Here is a 17852-nt window from a genome sequence, read left to right on the forward strand (position 1 = left end):
TTGGATATTTATTTAATTAATGTTGCACTTATACCCTGTATATTATTTGAAGTTCTAAAATTTATGGAAACTATTTGTAGTAAGGTAGGAGGAATAAAGTGTTTGTTTTTAGAAATATATTTTCTATATAGGGAATTTTATAGCATGTACAACCCTTAGGGAAAATACTATCTGATTTTTCATTGGAAAGTCCGATAGGATTTTCTGGGGTTATGACTTGTTTAGGGTTCCGGTAAATGATCTTGTGCAGATCCTGACATATATATATATATATATATAGATCAAGTATTCAAGATATCATGATTTCATCAAAATAAGGATACCTATCCATCTGCATGTATCCTGCTATTTCATGTACATCACGTTTGTGGTGCAAGTCATATACTAATAGTTTTATATTATTTTTTTCTCATCAATGATATTATTTTTTCCCAATAGATGTATTCTCTTTAGGTTTGAGATTTCCATGTCTCCAACACCATCTCCACTTTTTCTTCTTCATGTTGTGTTTCACTCTTTGTGAACACGGATCTTATTTAGTCTCTCTGACTCTCATCAAACTCTTATTGTTATGAATGTGGCAACTCAAGCACCCCCTGAACTTACTCCAACAACTTATTTTCCTTGGAAAGCATAGTTTAATGCTTTATTAATTAAATATGATGTCATAGGCTATATTGATGGCACTATCAAATGTACATGACCAACAATATCTTCTTCGTCTCCTCCATCTACTAAATTACTGAATCCTAACTATATTCTTTAGCTTGGACAAGATAAGTTACTTTTGCAAGCTTTTCTTGTAATACCCCGACTTGAGAAAGTACCCCGAATTTGAATTTTCAACCAAGTTTGACTCAAGCTGATCGGGGATTGACCAAACGGGTTTCATAGTTGATTTTTTATTGTGGGAGGATTTTCATGTTGACTGAGGTACCATGAAAAAGTACTCAATGACACAAGTTCATAGACTGGTAGTACGCCAAAATCACAGCTAAAAATAGAAAGTTATGGTCAAAACAGTATGCGATCCAAACTGATCAACAAGTTTGGAATTGACTTTTTATTTATGAAAATTTTGATATTGAATCCTATACTATGCAATAGTATTCATCAATATGAATCCGTAGATTGATGACACGTTTAATTTGGATCTACTGTTGAAAAATTATAAATCTATAAAATTATAGCTATTTTTCCAAAACTGATTTTACAAAGAATGAAATATTCAAAGGACTCTTTTATTTACACAGCATGTGTCACCAAATGGAATGCACCACTTGTTGCATTTATAAATTGGCATGGGTCTCCCAAACATAATATAATATTATTATAATATCATTTTATATTATTATATTATTTTTATTATTATTTACTCTTCTTTTCCTTTTTCTTATTCTTTTCTTTTTCATTTTTCTCTTCCCCCACATGGGAAAAAAACCACGTTCTCTCCTCCCCTTCTTCTTCTTCCCCTCTCTTTCTCTCTCTTCCTCTCTACCCCTTCTACTTCCCTCTCCCACTTAGGTCCTGTTGGAATCCAACTTTTCGGTCACCCTTACGATGCAGGCGCCGGTCAGGGGCAGTGCCCAAGAAATTTTGGGCCAGCAGCTAGAACGGCAAGGCAAACCATCGCCGGATGTGCCCAGATCAAAGCTAATTTTATTCGATTTCATTGTTCTTTTGTTTTTCTAAATATTTTATTTTTAATGTCAAGAACCCTTTAAGATTCTTATGATACTGTGGTTCTGTTTTTAAATACAAATGCCTGATTAAGTTATATTCTTGTGCATTTTTATTTCTTATATTTTGCTTTTATTTTTGTTGCACTTCTATTATATTTTATAATTTTATATTTGGCACGTCTGCATTTTCCTTTACAAATAATACAATATTTTTAATTAACAAACAGCTATCATTTTCCAGCTATTATTTGGAAAATTTTGAATTTTTTTCCGTATTGTAAAATAAATCGGTTGTTTCATGAATGGATAATTGTATTTGGAATTAGCTATTATGAGGAGAAACATCAACCAACCAAAGATTAAATAATAGAAAAAAGCTTCACCAAGTGACACGAACACTAATTACCATAAGAAGAAGAAAAAAAAAAAAAAAAAAAAAGTGACATGAACACTGGTAGGTATACGCAAAGCTATGCTACACATCAAGTAAAACTATTCACCAGCTGTGGTCCAAAAATGGTATACATTTGTTTCATGATAAAAAGTACCAGAATCAACTATAATAATCCATGCTCGCCTTAGATCGATTTGCATTGAAGAAAGGATATAAAAAGATAATCATTTTCATCAAGAAAAGTAACAGTGACAAAGATCTTACCAATGGCCCACTGGCTACATGGCGGAGTCCTATAGACTTCCCATATTCCTTCCTAAAAGCAAACTTCTCCGGGGTAACGTATTCCTTGACAGTCAAGTGCAATGGAGTTGGCTGAAAAATTTACCCAATTTTAATTCAACAACGTCATCATTAACGATGGACTAAAGCAAATGTCCATTTTTTTCATAACACAACTACCATGGCCTCAAGATCAGAAACAGCTACAAAACAGAGTTATCAGAGGACACAAGAGGTTACATTGCAAATATCCAAAGGTAAGCTAAAACAGTTTCTTTATGCAAGAATTACTCTACACTAATAACAAGAAATTTTGATCATTAACAAACCCTTGATCAAGTGTTAATATATCAACATCTATGGCCCTTAAATCAGCAAAAGCCTCCTTTAACTCATCATCTGATTCTCCAAGACCCAGCATTATGGAAGATTTTGTTATCATACTCTTCTCGCTGATCTTTGCGTGTTTTAGAACAGATAAGCTCTGCTCATACCTAATTATTAAATGGAATATAAAATCAAAACTAGCATTGTAAATAAGACTTCACAGAGAACGAAATAATCTTTAAAAACAGATGTCTGGCTATAACAACTAAGACAAGCTCATGGATAAGACAAACCTGTCTAGGAGCTTATCCTAAAAGACAAGCAGAAAAAAGCCTAGAATGGTCAAGAGTCTCTCTGCATCTAACCTTTCTCCCCCTAAATTCTTGGCATTTTTCTTAAACTCTAAATGTAACCAGCCTAGTTAAATGAGAATTTTGTGCATTATTAATCCCTGAAAAGATTTCCTTTTCTGGATGTATAAAAAAATCCAATTGAATGGTTGGTGGAGGAGCATGCAATTTTTATACATATCCCATACCCCTAACCCAATAATTTGCATTCACATTCACGAGTTTCAATTGCACAACATTGAAATAGCAGAACCATCTCTAAAATCAATTTAGGTAACCTATACTTTTTATGTCCATTTTGCTTCAATAAGAAATTCTGAAATTGATAATCAGAACCTAAATTCGAGGGAAAAAAGAGAATGCAGAATCCAAGTAGTAAAAAAAAAATATTCCATTACCAGGTAAAAGTATTGGGCTTCAAATAAGAGAAATGCATAGGATAAATCTACAAATTCAGTACTTATTTTAATGTACAAGAGCGTATTTTGTACTGCTCTAGCTCTTGAACGCCCCAACACCTCCCACCCACACCCCACCTCCATAACACCCTCCAGCTGTGGCCAGCATGGAGACCCAATTTGAACTCATCACATTACACTCTTTCTTACCTATATCTCTATAAACCCATCAAACCCCATTCTCCTAGCCAAACAACACCACTGAAAACCAGCCAAAGCAAAAAGTCGTAATAGCTTCTGAAAATGGCATAATACCCAAAAAAAATTGACAAAAATTTTACTTTTAGAATGTCAAAACAACACACAATATACAGGTTTTACATTTCCAATGATATCTTTCAAGATCACATATCTCCAAAACCAAGACATGATTAAATCATGTATGCTCATGTATGCTGGGTGTTAAAATTGGCAACTCGAACAGAGTCACTTAAATAAAATTCTAAAACCATCAAAAATTCAGGGCGTGGTGCAAGTCTATAGAAAAATCAGCCAAAATTGGAAATATCAGTTTGAAATATAGATGTGAACTAACATATTGCCTGGCATTACACAAGTAATAATTAAGAAGCCATTACAGATAAAGCCAATTGAGAGTGATAAAAAAAATCATATAAACAGTAGATGTTGGTTAATCTAAATCCATACAAGTATTTAAGTATCTTCAAACATATTTTTGGCTCACATAAATCAGTTACTTTTCACTTATGATAAGTTTCCTATTATGGATATCAGTTTTTTTTTTTAAAAAAAAAAAAATAAAACTCAGTATTGTAGCTCACCTGGCTCGAGGGTCTCAAACAATTCGTTGAGGCCGTTTCACAGTCTCAATGTTGTGTGCAAAAACATCTATCCCGAGTGCACCAAAGCATCTACAGCATTCAAGTCACCCCGAAAGTCAGAAGTTAAACACCCAACCATAATTTCCGGCTTAAGTTCCTGCAAAAAATAGTTGTTTAACCACTAAATCAGTGCTCTCAGCCCAACATCTTGTGCACTAATGCTGGAATACCAACAACGATCAAAGAAACAGCAAGCAACTAAATAATATCTAGACATGGATATAGAGACCTTCAGAGCTTTCACAGTCTGGGCAAAATGTCCACTTCCACCATCAGGTAGGTCATCACGATCTACACTTGTCAGAACAATATAGTCCACACTGCAAAAAACACAAAGAAAAACAATTGTTGATGGCAATAATACAACGAAGGAATTATACATCTTAAGTTATAAACGCATTCATAACTTTCAGAAGCCATAGACCCATATGCATAAATCGAATATAAGGCTCAAGACCCAGCGGTAACTTGCATAGAGATTTTTTGACTCAAAATGGTGAACAATATAATCCACACTACAATAAATTCACAAAAGAGAAAGTTCATCATACAAAGACAGAATCATGATTTTAAAGCTAAAAGTATCTTACTTTCACATGCTATAAACCCATTTGTATATTAGGCTAAACATCCTGTAGCAAGCTTGCATAGAAAATTTGGTCCCAAAAATAACATGTCCATGATGGAAACACAAGATAATCTGCAAAATGGTGAAAGGGAGAACCTAGCAAACATAATCCAAAGACAGAAAACAATTACCAAAATTTTAAGCTAAAACCATTTTTAACTTTCACATGCCATAGCTCATATGCAAAGCCTGTTTGTCTAAAAAGGCAACATTTTCACGATGGGAAATGGTAAAAAGAGAGAACCTACCCCAAGCAGCAATGGCAAGAGCAGTGTTAAGGGGTCCCATGGGATAAGGAGCAGGAGGGTTTCTGCTGGTTTTGACAGCACAGAATCTGCATTCTCGAGTACAAGTATCACCAAGAAGCATGATAGTGGCAGTGGCAACACCATCCCCACCTCCATTCCAGCACTCTCCAATGTTGGGACACTAGGCTTCTTCACAAACTGTGTTGAACTTCAAACTGGAAAGCGATTCCTTAATTTCCTGAAACCTCTCTCCTTGTGGGGCTCTCTGTTGTTAGGAAATTGAGGTGTAAAACACACAATTACAGCTGAAGTAGAAATGATAAAAATGAGAATTTGTGTGCAAAAGAATCAAATAAAACACACAAAATAATTTGGCAATTGTAGAAGGATTTTATTATAGCAAAAGAATAAAATAATTTCTCTTTAAAATAAGGAGAGCACAATTTACAATACCTTCTCTCTTATAATAGGAGAAAAACACACACTCTCTCTAACAAAGGAAAGACACAAATATTTAGAAGAAAATCCCTTTATAATTCTCTCTCTAATACACTCCTCTTTCTCTTTGTTTTCTATATTTTTCTCACACCAAAACCGGGATCAATCTTCTTCTAAAATGAGATGCACATATATATAAGTGTGTAAGGCGGTAGAAAGAGGCGGTGGAAGAGTTCAAAAAGCAATTGAACTCTCATGCAAGCTGTAGATATCTTGCTGCCGTGCCGCCTATATGCCTTACATTAATTTTCCCTTTTTGGTCAAACAAAATGGCTTAAAGGATAAGAAGATTTGCTGCCACCTTAGTAGAAGTATGAAGAAGCTTTCCACCTCCTTTGAAGAAGCAAGAAGAAAAAGCTTGCAAGCTATAATAACAGCTATAATTACAGCACCTCCTTTGACTGGTCAATTTACTTAATTGATAAGCAAATGTGGCTTACATGCCGCCACATATCTCCCACTTAGATCCATTTTTGCTATAACGTTTCTATCCTTTCTTCTTGCCATTTCATTCCCATGCTTGCTTATGTTTCTGCTAGGCCAATGGAGGATCTAAACCACATAAACTTGTTAGTGTTAATTGGCTTTGTCAAAACATCTGCCAGGTTGTCTCTAGTATAGATTTTTTGTAGATCCACACTTCCTTCTTCCACTTTCTCATGAATGAAATGGAACTCGTATGTGTTTTGTCTTTGAATGATATGCTGGATTCTTTGCTAAATGCAAAGCGCTTTGACAACCACAAAATAGAGCTATCTTCTCTTGCTTGTGTCCAAGCTACTCTAGTACCATTTACAACCAAATTGCCTCTTTGCTAGCTTACGAAGCTGCAATATACTCTACATCTGTTGTAGATGTAGCCATGATAGACTGTAGTTTCGAAATCCAGCTTACAACTCCTCTAGCAAAAATAAACACATATCCCGTGGTGGACTTGCTTTTATCAAGATCACCTGCATAATCTGAATCAACATAGCCTCTGACAGTAAAGTCTGATCCTCCATAACATAATGGAGCATTTGAGGTACCCTTCACATATCTTAGGATCCTTTTCACAGCATTCCAATACTCTCTACCAGGATTCGCCATGTACCGACTAATCGCTCCCACAACTTGTGCAATGTTTGGTCTTGTGCATACCATAGTTAACATTAAACTATCCACTGCTAAGGCATACGGTACTCGAGACATTTCCATTCTCTCTTTTTCATTGCTAGGACTTATACTTGAGGATAACTTGAAATTAATAGGAAGAGGGGTAAGAATTTACTTACAATTTTGCATGTTGAAATGTTGCAAAATTTTCTTCAAGTAATTCTTCTCAGAAAGCCATATCTTCCTATTCTTTTTGTCTCGATAAATTTACATCCCTAGAATCTTGTTTGCCGATCCCAAATCCTTCATTTCAAACTCCCTAGACAACTGTGCCTTTAAATCTTTAATGCGATCTTTGTTGAGACCTGCTACCAACATGTCATCAATATACAACAGCAAAATAATAAAATCACCATCACTAAATCTCTTGTGATAAGCACAAGGATCTGAACTAAATCTGTTGTATCCAAGGCTCATGATGAAGGAATCAAATCTCTTATACCAACATCTCGACACCTGTTTGAGACCGTATAGAGGTTTGTTCAACCTGCAAACCAAGTTATCCTTTCCATATAAATCTTTTCTTCAAGTTGTCCATGAAGAAATGCAGTTTTTACATCCAACTGCTCTAAATATAAGTCAAATGTAGCATACATTGCCAGGACCACACGAACTGTTGTAAGTCGTACAATAGGAGAAAATATCTCATTAAAATCAATACCTTCTTTCTGAGCAAATCCTTTCATTACCAATTTAGCACGATACCTCTCCACTTGGTCATTGCTATCTCGGTTGATCTTATAGATCCATTTGTTGCCGATAGCTTTCCTTCCTTGTGGTGGTGAAACAAGATCCCATGTCTTATTTTTATGGAGCGCTTCAATTTCTTCTTGCATTGCTGCCATCCATAGAGAAGCTTCTGGGCCTTTTGTAGCCTCCTAGAAAGTTGATGGCTCTCCATCTTCCATTAGAAGATAGTATGCAACATTGTCCTCCATAATATATTCTGAGTGCCAAGCTGGTTCTCTTCTCTTCCAAGTTAACCGTCGAACTTGTGGAGTTGCAAACTCAGCTTACTCTGATACCACTATTAGAAAATTGAGGTATAAAACACACAATTATAGCTGAAGTAGAAATGATAAAAAAAAGAATTTGTGTTGAAAATAATCAAATAAAATACACACAAAATAATTTGGCAATTGTAGCAGGATTTTATTATAGCAAAAGAATAAAATAATTTCTTTCTAAAATAAGGAGAGCATAACTGACAATACCCCCTTCTTTTATAATAGGAGAAAAACACACACTCTCTCTAACAAAAGAAAGACACAAATATTTAGAAGAAAATCCCTTTATAATTCTCTCGCTAATACTCTCCTCTTTCTCTTTGTTTTCTATATTTTTCTCAACACCAAAACTGGGATCAATCTTCTTCTAAAATGAGATGCACATATATATAAGTGTGTAGGGCGGTAGAAAGAGGTAGTTCAATAGTTCAAAAAGCAATTGAACTCTCATGCAAGCTGTAGATAGCTTGCTGCCGTGCCACCTATATGCCTTGCATTATAGTTTGATTAGTCAAGGCATTAAATAAAGTGAAATTAAAATAAAATATGAGAGGCTATAGTGAAAATTTTACAAAAAGAAGTTGCATTTATGTAAAAATTTAAAAATAAAGTAACTAAATTAAAATTTACCCTAAAATGAATTGTTAAATACAATGAGGGGAGTTCATAATACAAGACTTTTTAACAAAGCTTTTTAAGAAACAATGTAGACCTTTAATTAATATAATCTAACAGTATATAAATATATATGTATATATATTTGCCTTTTAAAAATTCTTAAATTTTTATGTTCACATCCAAACCTTCTTTAAAGTTTTATCATTTTCTTAAGTACTTTTTTTTTTTAAAATGATTTTTTATCGCACTTAATTAAAAATTCCTCTTTTCTAATTAAGTCCTGATCATATTTTTATCTCCTAAAAACCTAATGAGGATTTCTAATTCTAATTGGTAGAAATACAGCAATGCATCCAAAAAGCTTAAAAAATGAAGAAAAAAAAAATGCTTCGAGTTTAGTGTTTATGCAACTAGGTTTTGTTGCTAAAAATTTAAGTTTACTGCTAACCTTTTACTAAATTGCATTTATATGAAAGTGACATAGATTTTTCTTTTTTTTGAATTGTTTTGTAGAAAAAAATACTAAGGGACGAGTAGATTATTTAGTTTTTTTCATATATATTCAAATTTTGAGTTTATGAGTTAGCGGTATTTTAAATAATGGTAAAAATTAAGGAAAAGAGAGAGAGAGAGAGAGAGAGAGAGAGAGAGAGAGTTATTGGATTGTATTACTTTTTCTCTTTCACAATTTTTTCTCTAATAGATTCTACCCTATTCTTTGTCTAACAATTTTACCCATTAGAAGTAGAGAATTTAGAAATCTTATAGATGGGTTTTGAGGAGAAAGAAATATAGTTGGAGTTTAATAAGGAGAAATAAAACTTTATAATATATAAAAGTTGAGTAATGAATGAATATAACTCCCATGTGTCGTCATGGAATTCTTTTGAACTCTGTCCACAATCATTAAAAAAAAAAAAACTCATCTCCCACTTTCCTCATTATTTCTTGCTATTAATATGGTTAAATACACTCCAAAAAACTCATCCATGAAACAATTATGTCTTTGCCTTCTTATAATTAAAGATATTTCATACAAAAATTAAATACACTAATACATATTTATATATGGATATGTAACAAATGGAATTTTAATATCATTAATATATATAAATTTCAATAATTAGATTAATATCCTTATTTGATCTCCTTAAAATATATATAACATTAAAAAAGTTACATTATAAGGTAAAAACGTTTTGATAGGGTAAATAATAAAAACGTTTTGATAGGGTAAAAGTAACATTATATTACATGGATTTAATATAGAAAAATTAATTACTTCTAAGGAATAAAAAATAGTCAAAATAAAAACATTAAAAAATTTATAATATATATATTAATATCTTTATTGGTTTGCTGTATTTATTTTATTGTTAAATAATAAAAAAATTTATATAGTAATTAATAATGAAATTGATCTACTTATTTATATAATTTATATATTAATATCTTTATTGCTCTCTTATATTTATTTTATTATAAAATAATAAATTACCTTACAAGGTAAAAAAGTGTGTATAGGGTAAATAATAATAATAATAATAATAATAATAATAATAATAATAACTAAATTATATACGAGAATTTAATATAAGAAAAGTTAGAAATTAAAAAAAAAAAAAGATAGTCGGAATAAAAAGCATTGAAAAAAGATTTGATAATCTATATATTAATATCTTCATTGGTTTATATTGATTCTGTTGTAAAATAGTAAGATTTTATATATGATAATTCACAATGAGATTGATCTTCTTATTTGTATAATCTACACATTAATATTTTTATTGCTTTGTTATATTTATTTTATTGTAAAATAATATGAATTTAATTACAGTAATTAATAATAAGATTGATATTCTTATTTGGTTTCTTTTTTAATTTTAAAATATAAGGTAAAAAATATGTATATAATAAAAGAAACTCTTATTATTAAAGATATTTCACATAAAAATTCCATAGATTAATATATATGGATATGTAATAAATGAAATTTATTGTAAAATAATAAGATTAATGTACTGTAATTAATAATAAATTGATCAACTTAACAAAAAATTTAAAGTGAATAATACATTTTTCAATATTTTTCAAAAATGGTTAATATATATATATATACACACATATGTACTTATGTTATTGATTTAGATATGTTTTTCTATAAATTTATATTTTATGAAATATATATATGTATTGTACAAATAAATGATTGGATTATTGATATATGTATTTTTGCTCTGGTTGTTGGTACTTAGTAGGCATTTATGTGATATGTTATGATATGTTTTTGGGTGTTGAAATGAATTATGTAAGGGTGTTTCTCTAGTAATTTATGGTTTTTTTCCCCTTCGGGTTTAGATTTATTGTTTCAAGTGGGAGGACCCATTGATGATCACAGTATGGGTATGACTTGTATCTTCGGGTATGAGCGCTTGTTTTTAAAATTTATCTTTCCCTACTTGTTACATGTCTCACACTTGAGTTGGTACGGATTATCAATGGGTAATATTATGTTATGCGCTAGGTAATTAACAATTAGGGTCTATATGAAAATTATGTTTACGTTGTTAAAGATTTGTTTTGAATATTATTTGTTCTTATTTTAAGTATTTTATTGTTTTTGTGTTTATGAAAAATCCAGTAGCTTATTGAGTTTTATACTCATTATTTATTGTTATGGTTTCAAATACACAATAGTTTTAAGGTAGTTGGATTTGACATAGGATTATGATGTTTTAATTGTTTTTATTTTTATATTAGTTAGCTTGAAGGACCTTTTGGATGTTGGAGTTTATTTTTTATTTTTATTTTTTCAGAATTTTTATATTTTGCATTATAAGTATGGCTTTTTATCACATTTCAAGTATATAGACTTAGGTGTGATAGTCTATCAGGCACTACTCCTATATTTCTTGTTTTTTCTATCTTGCTTGTTAAATAATTCCAATGATACAATGAATTAATAACTACATTTAAATATTAATAAATATGATTTCTTATCCTGTAAAATATAGTATATGCATGTATGTAGATAAAAAATTATAGTGCTATTTTGATTGAAGCATATTAATGATTTATTTTGTATTAGCACTAGCAATGTTGGCATATATTTCTTAAATTATTTTAGGTGTCAATTTTTAAGAGTTCTTTTTAGTATTTGACAACAAATATCAAAACGAAAATTTCTTTTACAATTATATAAACAAATTACAATGCTTCACTAACTAGTCATAAAAAACAGCTGATGCATACTAAAATGGTGATATAAACCTAGGTCGACTTGCTCATAAACTTGTATTATACAAGCCCGGATCAAAATTAAGTTCACATTCTAATGGTCACCTTGACCCCTAATTAACTTATTATTAAAAATCTTGGTATATGATAAAGATGCCATAATAGTTTATGGATGTCCTATTGATAAATCAAACTAAAATAGTCGATCTCTATTTGGTGTTTTAGGTGTTCAAAGAGAAATCTTCTTATAAATAATTTTCTGTATGAATAATGATCTGAATATTATTGAGAAAATAAGCCTTTAAATAGGTTCGAATAAAAAAAATAAAATCCTAAAACAACTAAGTCAAATTTGGCTAACATAGAAAAATATTTGGTAATGGCCAAAATTTCCAAGTATTTTGATAAACAAATTTGGATTAATTAATTCCTTAATTTTGAAAAAGAATTTAATTAATTAACTTACAATCAAAATATTAAAATATCAACCTTCCTAAATTAATTTATCCTGCAAATAAGTAAATAAAAACAAAAAATAAAATACTATTTTCTAAAACAAAATTCAAATTTTAGATTTGGAAAGTAGCTGTGACTAGTTTTCCAAATAAGCTGTCTTTATCCAATCATCGGCTAGTTCAGGCTCTAGATCAGATCCAACATACCATGAACAATGCCTAGTAGGATTAGAACTGGTCCACACACGCTGCCATTGATTGGTATGATTAAAGTTTGATTGGATTACGAAATAACTCCTTCCCAATGCCAAAATTGTGCAATTCGGCCAATGTTGAAGTGTTTGCAAATGATGTGCTTGGTCAGTGTTGCTTCTGCCTTGGCATAATTTCATGGTCTCTTGGTGAACCTAATCACCTTCATAAGCTAAAAAATCCATCCTTCCTGCATGGAGCCCTTATATGTACCAAAGCAGCTTCTTAGGTCCATTTCGGCTTTCACAACTTGGATGCTCAGCACAAGCTTTGAATCTTCTGATATTATTTTTAGAGATTTGATTGCTCTTTAAATGAAGCTAACAAGATTGCCCTTAAACCTCTTATCTTGTGCCTTAGTAATTGGCCCGATCTTAAGTTCCATAGGATCATGATGTGATTCCGCCCAAGCTCGCTCAACTGATAACCCGCTGGGATGCTGACCCGACACGGATGAAGACTAGGCGAATCACAAGAGCTCAAATTAAGAGATTTAAGGACAACCTGGGAGCATTTATACAATGGGTAATCAATCTCAACAGAGCTTGTCCATACTTGATAATACAAAGCCTATTCTAAGCATCCAAATGGTGGAAGCCAATATGGACCCAGGTAGCAGTTTTGGTGCAAATATGGACAACGGTCAGCATGACATGGTTCCAACTCTTTATGGATTCAATACATATGTCTAAGAGGATATGGAATCAAGTCAAGCCAGCTTCAAAGGCATTCAAAAAGGGGTTGTACGGACAACTTCAAATTTGGCCTTTTTTTTTACTGTATTTTGTGCTGGCTTTACTGTATTTTGTTGAGTTGGCTTTTTCTTCCTCTTCCAAGCATGGGCAACGTGTGGGACTTCATATTCAGCTTATTTGGAATGCTAAAAAGCATATTGAAGTTGATTTGGAGCTCAATTTGGTCAAAGATTGATCAAAGTCAACTTAATCAAAAAGCTAGTATTATAGTTTCCTAATTTGATTCTACTTTTTGTTTTAGGAAATTACCATTACTTTTTAGTTTTTATTTATTTATTTTCTGGAACAATAAGTTTAGAAAATTTATTATTTTATTATTTTCATTGTAAATTAATTAATTCCTAATTCAAAATAAAAGAATTAATTAATCCAAATTAGATTAGGAAAGGAGTGAGAATTTCGGCCACCATAGAACTTTTCATTGTGTGGCCGGTTTTTCCTAGGGTTTTTAGGGTTTATTTTGTTTCTTTCAAAGCCTATTTAAAGGCTTATGTTTCAATATGAATACAACTTTGATTTGATTGAGAAAATACTTGTGAGATTAATTATCTCTTTGTTCTTTGAGAACACCTAAAACACCATTAGAGAATTGGTTGTTTTAGCTTGATTTATCAATAGGTTTTCCATCCCCTATTGTGGCGTCTACATTATACCAAGTTTCTAACCACAGCTTGGTTAGGGGTTGAGGTCAATTCCATTAGAACTTGAACTTAATTATGATCCGGACTAATATAATACGGGTTTAGGAGCAGGTCGTCCTAGGTTCGTATCAGATCATCACCCCAGTGAGTTGTTGGTTGTACGGGTACAGACAGATTTTTATCATTCCCCTTCTCTTGAAAATGATTTGTCCTTAAATCAAAGTCATCACTTGCAAAAAAAGGAGATAAATTAGCAACATTAAATGTAGCACTCACGTTATACTCACTTGGCCAATCAAGTTTGTATGCATATTCATTGACCCTCTTTAAGACTTGAAAAGGTTCATCTCCTCGAGCATGAGCTTTGACTTTCGTTGTTCAGGAAACCTCTCCTTACTTAAGTGCAACCAAACCCAATCTCCTGGTTCAAACATAACCTTAATACGACCTTGATTAGCAACCTTAGCATATTGTTCCATCTTTCTTTCAACGTTTGCTTTAGTCTTCTCGAGATTACTTCTGTATACATGCCTATTATGAATTGCGGCTCCAGGAATAAAATCTATTTAATGTCTAATCCTTCGAATAGGTGGTAAACCACTAGGAATCTCCTTTGAAAAGACATTGTCATATTCCCACAAAAGAGAAGATATAGAACTCGGTAATACAAGCTTTCTAGGATTAGCTAGATTATTTAAATAAGCATATTTATAAATCATGACCAGCATAGGTTTCTTACTCAAATATGACATTTTAATATCACCTTCGCTAAGATAATTTTTTTTTCTTTTTCTTCTCTTTCCTCTCTTTCTCATCTTGGGTTTCTCTTTCTCTTTATCACTCTCGAATTTAGAAAACTTACCTGATTGAGGATATTCGGCCTTGCTGTCTTGAATACTAGTTGAAGCCGTGTGTGGCATAATGGACTTCTCCTTTTGCTGTTCGGCCTCCCTCCTTTGTTGCATTTTCAATTGATCTCTAAACACCTTTTTTGGTGTCAACAGATCAAGCTTAATTTTCTTACCTTTAAATCAGAAAACAATGAAATTTTCTCGACCATAATGTATGGTATGCTTATGAAATTACCATGGTCTTCCCAACAAAAAATGTTTAGCATGAATAGGTACAACATGACACAAAACCACATCCACATAATTATCAATACTAAACTTTACCTTGGCTTGTTTATTTACCTTCATGTCTCCACTATCGTTAAGCCATTGAAGTCTATATTGTTCTGGATGTTTGATTGTTGTTAACCTTAATTTCTCCACCACAACAGTAGCAATAACATTGCATAACTTCTACCATCAATAATCATACAACAAATATTATCTTGAATGTCACATCTAGTACGGAAGATGTTTTCCCTTTGCACTTAATCTTCATCCTTGTATACGGTTAATGATTTTCTTACCACAAAGCTCAATTCGACCCTTGAAGCTTTTTGAGTCATGATTTCACCTGGTTCTTCATCTTCAACTTCATCACTATTGGACATTGTCCTTCAGCATCATAATTCTTCAGTTTGGACATTGGTTGGTAATATGTCCTTGGACCTGACACTTAAAACACATAACATCATGAGTTCTAGATGGTTTAGGATCAAACTTACCACTAGATTTTTGTGTTTCTATGAATTCAGCCAGATTGTCCCTCCTTGGCCAATAGGAGCTTTCCTTATCTTGTCTTGGTTTTAGTCTTGGTTCAAACATAGGATTGCTTCTCCATTTAGTTGAACTTGTCCTCCTGCTGCTTGAAACTCCTCCAAACCGTGAGCTACTACCCCTCCTATTAAGTTGGTTCTCAATTTTGATGGCCACATGTTGCATCTCTTCCAATTCCACATATTATTGTAATTTCACTTAGTTAGCAATCTCTTGGCTTAAGCCTCCAAGAAACCTAGCCATTGTTGTCTTGGTCTTCATTCATGCTTAATCTCGTCATAAGCATCTCCATCTCATTGTAATAGTCTTCCACGGTCCTACTTCCTTGAGATAAAGATTGTAACCTTTGATGCAACAATCTATGGTAATGGCTTGGTACAAACCTTATTTTCATGGCTCCTTTCATTTGTCTCCAAGTAGTTATTAATTCTAAAGCTTGGTACAAACATTTTTTTCATGGTTCCTTCCATTTGTCTCCAAGTGGTTATTAATTCCAAAGCTTGGTACAAAACCTTTTTCTCATGGCTCCTTGGTACAAACCTTTTTCTCATGACTCCTTAGTACAAACCTCTTAGCTTTTGCCTTAGTAATTGGTTCGGTTTTCAGTTGCACAGGATTAGCACCCCAGCGAGTTGTTGATTGTACGGGTACAGATGGATTCTCATTAGAAGGGATTCCATCTTGGACTTTTTGAAGCTATTTTTATCCTCATAGACTCTTTTCTAATGACAATGAAAATGGTAAGGATTCCATTTTGTTTTTGTTTTGGCTTTAGACTAAATTTGGAAGACTAGAAACTCATGTTTTTTTTATAAAGATTCCAACAGTCCTAGAGAGGCAGTTGGTTGATAAATAAGAGATTCTTGGAATTCCAAAGGACCTCTGATGAAGTTGGTATGCATACCCAAGTCGAGGAAAGTCATGGCCTTGTTCATTGTGGCCCTCCTCCTTCAGGTTTCGTCAAACTCGATGTTGATGCTGCTTTAAGGAATGAAATTTCTTTTCTTGGGTTTATGGCTCGCAATAGGGAGGGAACATTTATTGGCCTTTGGACTTGCAAGAAGTGAGTCATTAACGTTGAGGTTGCAAAAGCTAAGGCTATTCAACTTGCTCCTCGTCAATCATTTGAGGAAGGTTGGAGGCATGTCATATGTGAAAGTGAAGCTCAATTTGTGATTAAAAATCTAGAGCACCACTTTGGTTGATTGTCAAATTTCTTGGAAAAGCCTAAGCACCGTTGAAATTATTCATGATAATATGCTTGCTTTTGATTCTTGTTAGGTTCTTAGATCTTCAAACACTGTTGCCCATGTGCTAGCTAGGTGGGGATCAGATTCTTGAACGTGTGGCAAATTTGATTTTGATTCAATTTCTGGCAAGTTTGCCTCTTATAATTGGTAGGATTTTTCTTATAATCCTTGAACTTTGTTTTTTGGTGCCTTTTGTGTGTTTCTACAGTTTGGCCTTCTTTTGATTTCAATGAAACCTATTTCTCAATGAAAAAAAAAAAAAAAAAGTCTCATGCAGTAGAAAAAGTACTTATTACAATAACTTTAGCAAACCATTTGTGAGTAACCTCACGAAACCATTTGTGAGTAACCTCACGAGAGCTTTTAGCTTTTCCGCGCTGTTCATTTTGCAATTCCTCTTTTGCCCTTTTTGTTTATTTATTTATTCATTTTATTGTTTGGATTGAAGGAAAAAAAAATTAATTAATTTTTTGTTTGGGTTATTAAAATGAAAAGAAAAGAAAGGATAAGGAAGCAAAAGGAAAAAATAGATTATCTTTATTTTAATCATCTAATTTTCTATTTAAATTTAATAAAAATATGAAAAATAATTTTTTTTAATAAAACTGTTTAATATTTGAATATTATATTTATTAACCGTAAACTAATTAATTAAGATATTTTATGTTTTTATTCAAAAAAAAAAAAAGAAGATATTTTATGTTTAAAATATATTTATAAAAATATAAACTGTATTAATTATTTGTTTTTACTTTTTCTTTTCCTTTTATAATAATTATCCAATCAAATAACTATTATAATTTTTTTTTTTTTCGTTTCTTCTCCTTTTCCTTTCTTCAGTAAATTTAATTCATCGATTCTTTCCACCCTTCAATCCAAACACAGCGTTGGTTCCTTCCCCTTCTTTTACAGAACCTCTCTGCCTTTGAGAAACAGAGGCTGCCATGAGCCTACAGACCTTTTTGATTCAGTATGTTGCAGTGAGACAACCCATTCGGGGTTTTGGGACTAGTAGGACGTTCACGTTATTCAATTTTAAGTTTTATCTCTCTCTTTCTTTTTAAGAAAGAATATGTACTGTGTTTTGTGCCTTGTTAGGCCATTGA

General features: G+C 32.2%; 1 pseudogene; it reads right to left on the reverse strand.

Annotated features, from left to right (window-relative positions):
* Positions 1 to 2354: 2354 nt before the first annotated feature.
* LOC112492361 (lipoyl synthase 1, chloroplastic-like) lies at positions 2355 to 5195 on the reverse strand (annotated as a pseudogene).
* Between the last annotated feature and the right edge of the window lie 12657 nt (positions 5196 to 17852).

Source organism: Ziziphus jujuba, chromosome 3, assembly GCF_031755915.1.
Source record: "Ziziphus jujuba cultivar Dongzao chromosome 3, ASM3175591v1".
NCBI lineage: Eukaryota > Viridiplantae > Streptophyta > Magnoliopsida > Rosales > Rhamnaceae > Ziziphus > Ziziphus jujuba.